The sequence below is a fragment of the Mus pahari genome, chromosome X (assembly GCF_900095145.1).
Source record: "Mus pahari chromosome X, PAHARI_EIJ_v1.1, whole genome shotgun sequence".
NCBI classification, from domain to species: Eukaryota; Metazoa; Chordata; class Mammalia; order Rodentia; family Muridae; genus Mus; species Mus pahari.
The window spans coordinates 135,565,753-135,576,653 of NC_034613.1; positions in this window are offsets into that span (position 1 = coordinate 135,565,753).

Sequence of the window (10,901 nt, forward strand, 5' to 3'; positions counted from 1 at the left end):
TGTAAATGAAGAAAATATCTAATAAAATAAGTTTAAAAAAAGAGCTTTCATATTTAGCATAAGGTGTTCTCCAGACAGAAATGAAACATAACCAATGGACCCTAGAATTCAGTTAGGATCCTCTTCAAAGGACGAAGGGCATCATGAAGAAAAGAAAGAAAAAAAAATGGGTAAGCCAGGATTCCATGACGTTGACACTAATGATATGTTGACTCAAATAAATGTCTGTTGTGGGTGACAGTTCAGTGCACAGTAGGTTTTTTAGTGACCTCAATTTTCCACTCTTCTGCCATGTTGCTCCCAGTCCTCAATGATAACTAAAAATGTCGGTAGACACTGTCAAATGTCCCATTTACAGCAAAATTCTCCCTGTTGGGGACTACTGGTTTAAATCAAATGAATACTCTAGTTTTATTCCAGTTACCCCTCTTAATAATTACAGATGTATTGGTGGACAAGAACTATATGTTATTTCTACCATTGCCCCAAATAATATTATCATTGCATTAATATTTGTTATTTACAATGTACACCTAAAAGGTAGTGAGCATCCCTTTTCAATTCCTACCTCCAAAAACTAAAGACATATATCAACAAAGGAATGCCGATAGAAACTGAAAAGGATAAACCCATTTAAGAACAACCAAAAGGGGCAGAAAACAGAACAAGACCTTAGATGACTTAGGACTACGAGTACAGATACAAGAGTGAGAAGAATCTTACAGATAAAGAGAGAGGGGAAGAAATGATAGCCTAAAAAAGTTGAAGAACATCTATACTCTCACATATGTATAGTCATACCCATACATGTCTGTGTGGTTGCATATGTGAGCAGGGTGGAGAATGGATGTGTACATGTATGTGTGTGTTAAACAGATTTCACAGAGACAAAGAAGTACAATTATAAGAATCAAGGAGAAAGGAATCGAGAGTTAATGTCTGAACACATGAGAATCAACATGCCAGCTCAAGTAGATGGGAACAGATACAAGCAGAGGGTAATGGTCACACACATACAAGAATGGTATCAAGAAATAGGACAACAGCATGGCTGTACTGTACAAATAGAATAATAGAACTGTCAGTGTCATCAACCCTACCATTCAGTCTTTTAGACCCACTGAGTATACACTAAGGGTCCACCAGGCATTGTGTTGTCATTTTCAGAAGCATAAATATAAAACCCCTTCACTTTACCAATGAGAAGAATCAATCTATCAGGTCAACTTCACAGAGAGTAAACACATTCATTCTGGAAGAAAGGAAGCACACTGAGATTCTCAGCCCTCATTGCTTAGGTTTTGAAGCAGCATAATCAAGAGATGAAAAGCAGCTTCCAGTACATCCTCTACCATCATCAGTTGGTTTTTAAAGCAGCATCAGGGATAGAAAGTCTTATATAAGGTTGTATATGAGTTCCAAAAAAACTGTAGCCTTCCCTCCCTTTGAAGAGTGAAGCTCTGATTTACAGCACTGATTTACAGGGAGACCCTCTTACTGTCCAGTCAGCTGAATTTCTGTGAATTTTAGATGCCCAAGGGTTGAGTTGCTGTTTTGAATTAGTTCCTCTTGCCAAGGGATATAAGAAAAGGCTCCCGAAGGAAGCCTGCAAAAACAGCTCATTACTGTGCAATCCATTCCCCCGCCACCTCACAGAAGACTCAGGCAGAAATGCTTTGTTGCCACTGTCTGATAACAGAGGTGGTGGCCTGCATACTAACCAGAAAGCAGCAGTGAAGGAAATGTTTTCCCAGAAAATGTGTCTCTTCTGCAAGTAGAAAAACAACCAGACAAAACCACACTGGTCTCTGTTCACAAATCTCAAGTGGGTAGAGCTGCAAACTTCCTGGAAAAGATTGGGGAGGTTAGCTGCTCCTGTCTGGTTTGCTACAAGCTCTTTTCAATGCCTCCCCTTTGCAAGCTCATACACAGTGCATTTGGTTTGCTCAAATGAGTGCAAACAAAGGAATAAATTTGTTTGAAAGGGCAGGCTTCATTATACTCTAATTAATGTAAATCTCACCCACAGAGAGGAACCAAAATAAATAGCTATGGTAATTAAAGTTTAGAGGGTTTTTGTTTTGGTTTAGCTTGGTTTGGTTAGGGTAGGGGCAGTTCAAAAGAATTTAGAATTGATGGGGGATTTCAGGGATGATTTTCTTTTTCTGTAGTATGTTTTGTAGAAAAACAAACAACCTAAAACAGTGGAATTGGTAGTCCCTAAACCAGCTCAGCAAAATCTTTCCTTTGAATGAAGAAAATATAGTCTGTTCTCTCTAAGGGGCTTGGGGAAAACAAAAAACAAAGTCAAGTTTCAAATTTTCTCGAAAAGTTTTGTTCTTATCCTAAAACAATAAAGGGGAAGAAACTGGAAGCATTAAGTGATGTCATATGTAAACACATATACCAGTAGAGCTGAAAAATCGAAACTGACTTTATTGTTCAACAAATAATGGAAAATTGTGTGATGCTAAAGTAAGTTCATGGAGTCTCCTCTAACTCCCAATGGAGAAAGGCTAGATTGGGAAAGGGAAAAAAAGGCTGGTGTCAAATAAGGGAAGATTCTGAAATGTACTATTTAATTGGTTAGGGAGGGCACTGTAAAGTCTCTAGGGATTGGTCACTGTTTGATTATGTCTAAAACTACAAGTTAAGTTCTGGAAGTAGCCCAAGATGTGTTACATGGAAATTCTGCCAGGTTGGCAGCCATGTAGCAATCACTTGAGTTAAAACCCTTAGCAAAAAATTAGCAAGGGCTCACTTATAGTTTTCTATCTTTTTCAATTTTTTATTAGATATTTTCTTCATTTACATTTCAAATGCTATTCAAGTTGCCACGATGAACCAACTGGGTTGTTAGTAATGCAAGTTTGAGGAGCGCAAACATTTATTTGACTAGGGGAAAAACCAATGCCATGCTGGCTTTCAACTGTGACATATTCAAACTGTCTTATAAGAGAGTTAAATATGATGAAATCCCAGGCAGTGAGGCCTTGGCAAGTCCAAGGGCAGACTGAAGGGCTAAAATGAGCCTGCTGTGCCTGATAACCACAAGAAGGCAAATGTAACTAGGGTAAAATGAAGGGGGCCATTTCTATGTGTTTTGTAATATTTATTTGTTTGTTTGTTTATTATTTACAAGGAATAAAGAGAACATGTGGAGAACTCTCCACAGAAACAGAGCTAATAGGAGACAGATCTCTAACAGGAGAGAGATTATCTCAATTAAATAGACACACCAAATTAATCAACAGAGATAGGGTTTAGTTTAGTCTAAAACATGATAGGACATGGACTTTTATTCACATTTGATGGAAATCCACTGAAATTTTTGAACTAGGATTCATACAGTCTTATTTACAATTTTAAAAACTACTTTCATGTATGAAGACAACTCTATAGGGAATAAAAATTCAACAGAGAGAAGGTAGTTAAGGGGTTTACTATGGCTGTCTAGAGGAATGATGCTGCTACCTTAAAAGATAATGATGGGCAGTAGTCTGGTATATGACTTCCGTTGATGCTGAAGTTTTTAAGACTCAAGGGCAGATATAGGGCAAGAAGTAGGTAAAAGGAATTCCACATGACTAGTGGGCTCTTACCTCAAGTACATTTTTAGAGTTACAAGAAGGGTAACCACTCGAAAAGCAGAGTATTTGGGAGAAAAGTATCTATGAGGGCATGCCAAGTCAAGGGTCCTGGCAAAGTGTCAAGTCAATGGCTGTTGGATCTGATAATGTGAAACTTGAGTAAAAGATACAGTTATAAATTGGAATTATAGTATTCACCTGGAAGAGAAGATACCAAGATCAAGAAGGTGGTTTTCCCAGAGTGAGTCTTCCACACCGCACTCTAGGTGTGCTGACCCCTGAGATTTCCTGAGGTGTCAGGCAGGGAAATGAACCATGAGAAGGTGAGAATGAAAACTTGATTCAAATTGATTCTATCAACCTAGACCAAGATTTCAGGCAGTCTGATTCCAGGCAGTTTATTCACAACAAATTTTAATACTACATAATTTGGGGAGGGGGGACATTTCCCAGTGTAATAAAATCCCCTGTAGAAAAGGAATCATAATTACATCAAAACTTAACTCAGGGTATATGTCATTTCTACCAAGCAGTGGGTTCTGAAGATAGGCTACTAGCTTAAGGGCCTAGGGAAGGATCTGGCCTGGTCTCAGTTATACAAATAGCATAGAGGTCATGTGGGCTATTAGCCACCTTTTGTCCTGATTGTGGGGGCTTTGGGAAGCTCCTGACTATATAGATAAGGGCCATATCCTTGGTCTGTATGTGGGAGTCCCTGGCTATGCAGGTAATGTAAGGTTATTTAGATTACTAGCCACCTCTGGTCTTGGTTCTAGGAGTATGATATGACATGGCCCAACAGACAATGCAGATCACCAGGCTATTAATCACTTCCAATACCCAGCTTTCTGGATGGAAGAACAAGTATTGTGTCCATTCCTTTGACAGGACAATCATGCATGCTTAACATTCCTGGTTTTCTCTGGAAGTCTGTGGGAACAAGGATCTTCATATTCCCAGCAATTTCCCCACATGTGTGAAGTGTGACTGCATAATTTGTGGTTGCCAGAGAGACTGTTATCCTGCTCTCTGGTGAAAAAACTAATAAATCAGAATAATTTTCATGATGAAGCTTAAAAATCATAGTGATGTTTCTGACAGAGTAAATGCAATCAAGAAGGCAAGGAAGGAGAGGGCTGAGAGATGACCCAATGTCATCATGCTGTAGGTGTTCAAATAGGAGATACAATAGCATAACTATGTGTTGCTGGTAGAAAAAAAAAGCTGACCAGGCATTTGAGAACGTTTAATAAGTAAAAGGGGAAAGTCTGTAGGTTATTGAAAGGGGATGTAGGAGATACACTTGGGTATCAGTTGATTCTCAAAAGGACTGCTAACTGAATAGCTATAACAGAATGAAAGGGGGAAATGGAGGATCTAAGATGTTTACAAATAAGATCATAGAGTTAGTGAGAAAGGATAAAAGTAGGTACTGAACAATATTCCTAGGCTTTTGGTGGAATTTTTAATGTGGAAACTTTACGTTTAAAGTCCATCACAACCCAGTTATGTTTAAGGTTTGATAATTCCAATGGCATCTATCATTATAATAGGTAGTTATTATTACTGAATGAATACTACATGCCAGTCAGCTAAACATTTGACATGCATTTCACTATTTGTCAATAACATCTCATAGTGGAGATACTAGGTTTCTTCCACATTCCGATGAAGAAACTGACTCCTGGAAAGGGTATTTCCTACATCACTAAAAAAATTAAGGATGTTTAGTTCAAATAAACAAGTGGCAAATCACAAGCTCTGGGTGTAGGACATACAGAACAAGGACAAAATAGCAGTTGGGTATTTTTAATGGATAACTTTATTTTTAATGCACATCACACAAACTTGTATATATAGATTGTAAAATAACCACAGACGAGATAAAGATGAAGTGGGATATTTCATAGTGGCAGGGGCATGTGTGGTCAGAAATGTGCTAAGTCAAATCGGAAGGGGATGAGAAGATATGTTTTACTTAGCCTCCAGGTTCATAGCCAATAGGTTTAGTGGTTTTAGATGGAGCCATTCATTTGTGCTTGAAGATCTGTCCTTTGGCAGTAAGCTCCTGTTGTGCCAGATTTTGTAACTTAAAAGAACAGGTAAAAGACTCAACATGGAATGTGAAACAGACTGCCTCTGCTAGCGGGTATTTCTACCCAAGATATTAGGGTTGCCAATTAGTTTCTAAGGCTCTGATGTGCTGATATACTTCTGTCTCTCCTCTTGGCTTCTCTCCCTATCCCATTGCCCGCTGCCTGCATTTTTAAAGTGGTACCAGTCAGGAGGGAAATTTCAGTGAAAAGAACTCCACTGCTTAGTGATCTGATGGTTATTAAAACATAGTTATTGACCAAATTCCTTACTGCACAGAAATCTTTGGTTGGCTTATTAGCACACTTTTGAGAGGATTAAGTGCAAAGCATGTTTATCTAAGGTCAAATCACTCTGTCTCAAGCACCACAAATGGGATGCCATTTTACATCCTAGAAAAGCTTTCTTGGGAGGAAATGTTTGTCACAACTGTGTCAAAGAGGTTGCTCATTGCCATTCAACATCCAAAATGCCACAGTGCATACATTTGGGCACTTTGTTCCTGTTTAGCATATTTCTAAAAAAAAAAAAGTGGGGATGGGGAGACTGTAAATTAAGCTATCAAGTGTATTGTAATGTTTAATGTAAACATGCATATGCTGAATCATGAAAAGCTGAGTGAAGCTTTTAAATTCAGGAAGGGGTGCATTTTCTGTTATTTTATAGCTTAACTATACTAGCTCCAGAATTTGCATCTTTCAACCTAAACACAATTTTGTTGCCATCTCAAGGATTCTGTGACCAGTTTGTTTGCATTCATTCATCTATTCATTTGTTCATTGAGTTTTTTCATCAAGTAGTCATTAAAAGCCAATTTAGTGCTAATGCCTTGGTAATATGTCAGGGTAGCTGGGCCAACAGTTTCCTCCATTGTATTATGTTTTCTGCCGAAATTCTCTTTCAGGGATGAGTAATCATGCATTTTCTACACTATCATTTCAAATATGCATCTGTTCATTAAACTTGTATTATAAAACAGACAGCATTTAAAACTTGAGCAGTAATTGTGTAGTAAACCAGCCTACATTAAAAATGGCTCTTTTGTTCACCATTTGATAATCATATCAATGCCTAGTCGTCTCCTCTTAATAAGGGTAATTTGGCTCCTTTCTAGTCTGCTTGTATGATACTACACTTCTTGTGCACATCTTGGCTTTATTGTTCTGTGACTAGTCTTTGGTTTAAAATCCTCATTGCTTCTTCATTCACAACTGCACCACAATTATTCTTTCAGCCTCTGTCCCCACCAGCTTCTAGGAAAGGTGCTGCTCCATTGGAGTGGAAGGAAGAAAAATGGCACAGCACCTCCTCTACTTTTGTGGCAATTAGGTCCTCTTCCTCTTCTCCCTCACCTAACCTTTTTCTCCTCCCTCTACCTCCTCCTTCTCTCTCTTCCTTCTTGCTCATTCCCACACTAAGCCAACAAAATGAAATACTAGGAGTTTTAGATGAAAACAAAACTATTTTTACCCCCCTACCAGACTACCTCTATCCCCTTTCNTCATTATATTCTCGTTAGGGTACCAGTAAAAGTGTTAGCTACAATTTCATGAATAGATAATACTTTTCTTATTAGTGTTATCAAGAAGTTACTAACACCCCCCTCAATTTACAACTTCAATAAAAGTTGTCCAAAAACAGCTTTAATAGACTCCATGCTATTCATACAGAATAAAAATTCTTATTTATATTTAAATGTGTGTGTGTGTGTGTGTGTGTGTGTGTGTGTGTGTGTGAACATGAGTGTGGAGGTCAGAGATTAACTTCTAATATTCTTTATGACCTATATCTACCTTGCTTCAATAGATAGGGTCATTGAGACCTGTGACTAATTAAGTGACTCTGATCCAAATGAACTATTTGTCCATTTATTCAGAGTTGAAGAAAATATTTGAATATTTTAAAAGTAAAACATCTTCATAATGACTGAATACTATTCCATTGTGTAAATGAACCACATTTTCAGTATCCATTCTTCATCTGGGTTTTTTCCAGCTTCTGGCTATTACAAATAAGGTTGCTATGAAGACAGTGGATCGATCCAGGGTCTCTCTGAGTCAGGTACGTGCAGGAGAGCACACAGGCTGCAAAACCAACAGAGCTTCTTGGACAGAGTCCCTTAGGGCCTTCATCCTCAGCCAGGAGGTGGAGCTGACCCTCAGGCTGTTGTGCACCTTCCCTGCCAGAGTAGAGCTTTTGTGCTCTGACCCCCAGGACTCAAGTGTGATAGCGATTTTCTTCTGATTGAAAAAAAAAAAGAAGAAAGAAAGAAAAGACAAAAATCAGTCATATCTATTTTAATTTTTAACAAACTTTTTATTAGACATTTTATTCATTTCCATTTCAAATGCTATCCCGAAAGCTGAGATGGAAGAAAGGCCCATCCAGAGACTGCTCTACCCAGGGATCCATCCCATAATCAGCCACCAAATGCAGATACTATTGCATATGNCAGCAAGATTTTGCTGACAGGACCCTGATACAGCTGTCGCTTCTGAGGTTATGTCAGTGCCTGGCAAATACAGAAATGGATGCTCAGAGTTATCAATTGGATAGCCATTTTCTATCTGGGGTGTCTCTGAGTTGGGTCCACACAGGCCATAGATAAAACAAAGCTTCTTGGACAAGGTCCCTTCCAGGCCTTTATCCTCAGCCAGGAGGAAGAGCTGATCTCTAGTCTTCTATGCACTTTCCCTGCCAGAGGAGAGCTGACCTACAGGGAGTGCTCTGACCCTCAGGACTCAGGAGAGAACTGGTCTCTCAAGAGTACTGAAAGAGGCTAACAGACTCACAGGAGGAACAAGCTCCAGTCAAGGACAACTAGAACATCTAACACCAGAAATTGCCAGATGGTAAAAGGCAAATGTAAGAATCTTACCATCAGAAAGCAAGAACAATCAGCATCATCAGAACCCAGTAGTCCTACCACAGTGAGTCTTGGATATCCCAACACACTGGAAAAGAAATATTCAGATTTAAAATCATATCTCATGATGCTGGTAGAGGAGTTTAAGAAGGATAATTAATAACTCTCTTAAAGAAATACAGGAGAACACAGCTAAATAGATAGAAGCCCTTAAAGAGGAAACACAAAAATCTCTTAAAGAATTACAGGAAAACNCAACCAAACAGGTGAAAGAATTGAACAAAATCATCGAAGATCTAAAGATGGAAGTAGAAACAATAAAGAAAACCCAAAGGGAGACAACTCAGGATATAAAAATCATAGGAACAAATCAGGAGCCATAGATACAAGCATCAGCAACAGAATACAAGAAATGGAAGAGAGAATAACAGGTACAGAAGATTCCATAGAAAACATGGACACAGCAATCAAAGAAAATGCAAAATGCAAAAAGATCCTAACTCAAAACATCCAGGAAATCCAGGACACAATGAGAAGACCAAACCTAAGGATAATAGGTATAGATAAGAATGAAGATTTTCGACTTAAAGGGCCAGTAAATATCTTCAACAAAATTATAGAAGAAAACTTCCCTAACCTAAAGAAAGAGATGCCCATGAATATACAAGAAGCCTAAAGAACTCCAAATGGACTGGACCAGAAAAGAAATTCCTCCCAACACATAATAATCAGAACAACAAATACACTAAATAAAGAAAGAATATTAAAAGCATTAAGAGAAAAAGGTCAAGTAAAATATAAAGACAGACCTATTAGAATTACAACAGACTTCTCACCAAAGACTATGAAAGCTAGAAGATCCTGGACAGATGTTATACAGAACCTAAGGGAACACAAATGCAAGCCCAGGCTNCTATACCCAGCAAAATTCTCAATTACCATAGATGGAGAAACCAAAGTATTCCATGACAAAACCAAATTCACACAATATCTNTCCACGAATNNAGCCCTTCAAAGGATAATAAAGGAAAAACTCCCACACAAGGAGGAAAATGATTCCCTAGAAGAAGCAAGAAAGTAATCTTTCAATAATCCTAAAAGAAGATAGCCACAAGAACAGAATCCCAACTCTAATAAGAAAAATAACATGAAGAAACAATTATTTTCCTCAATATTTCTTAATATCAACGGGCTCAATTCCCCCCCAAAAAATGATATAGACTACCAGACTGGCTACATAAACAGAACCCAACATTTTGCTGCATACAGGAAACTCACTTCAGGAACAAAAACAGACACTACCTCAGAGTAAAAGACTGGAAAACAAATTTCCAAGCAAATGATCCCAAGAAACAAGCTGGAGTAGCCATTCTAATATCAAATAAAACAGAATTTCAACACAAAGTTATCAAAAAGAAAAAAGAAAAAAAAAAAGACAAGTAGGGGCACTTCATACCCAACAAAGGTAAAATCTTCCAAGATGCACTCTCAATTCTTAACATCTATGCTCCAAATGCAAGGCCATCCACATTCATTAAAGAAACTTTAATAAAGATCAAAGTACACATTGCACCACACGCAATAATAGTGGGAGACTATAACACCCCACTCTCATCAATGGACAGATCCTGGAAACAGAAACAAATCAGAGACACAGTGAAACTAAGAGAAGTTATGAACCAAATGGATTTAACAGACATCTATAGAATATTTTGTCCTACAACAAAATCATATATCTTCTTCTCAGCTACTCATACCTCCTCCAAAATTGACCATATAATTGGTCACAAAACAGGCCTCAACAGATAAGAAATATTGAAATAATCTCATGTATCCAATCAGATCACCACAGACTAAGGCTGATCTTCAATAACAACATAAATAATAGAAAGACAACATTCACGTGTAAGCTTAACAACACTCTTCTCAATGATGCCTTGGTCAAGAAAGAAATAAAGAAAGAGATTAAAGACTTTTTAGAGTTTACTGAAAATTAAGCCACAACATACCAAACTTATGGAACACTATAAAAGCAGTCCTAAGAGGAAAACTCATTGCTCTGAGTGCCGCCAAAAGGAAACTGGAGAGAACATACATGGGCAATTGACAGCACATCTAAAGCTCTAGAACAAAAGGAAGCAAAAATGACACAGCACCTCCTCTACTTTTGTGGCAATTAGGTCCTCTTCCTCTTCTCCCTCACCTAACCTTTTTCTCCTCCCTCTACCTACTCCTCCTCTCTCTTCCTTCTTGCTCATTCTCACACTAAGCCAACAAAATGAAATACTAGGAGTTTTAGATGAAAACAAAACTATTTTTACCCCCCTACCAGACTACCTCTATCCCCTTTC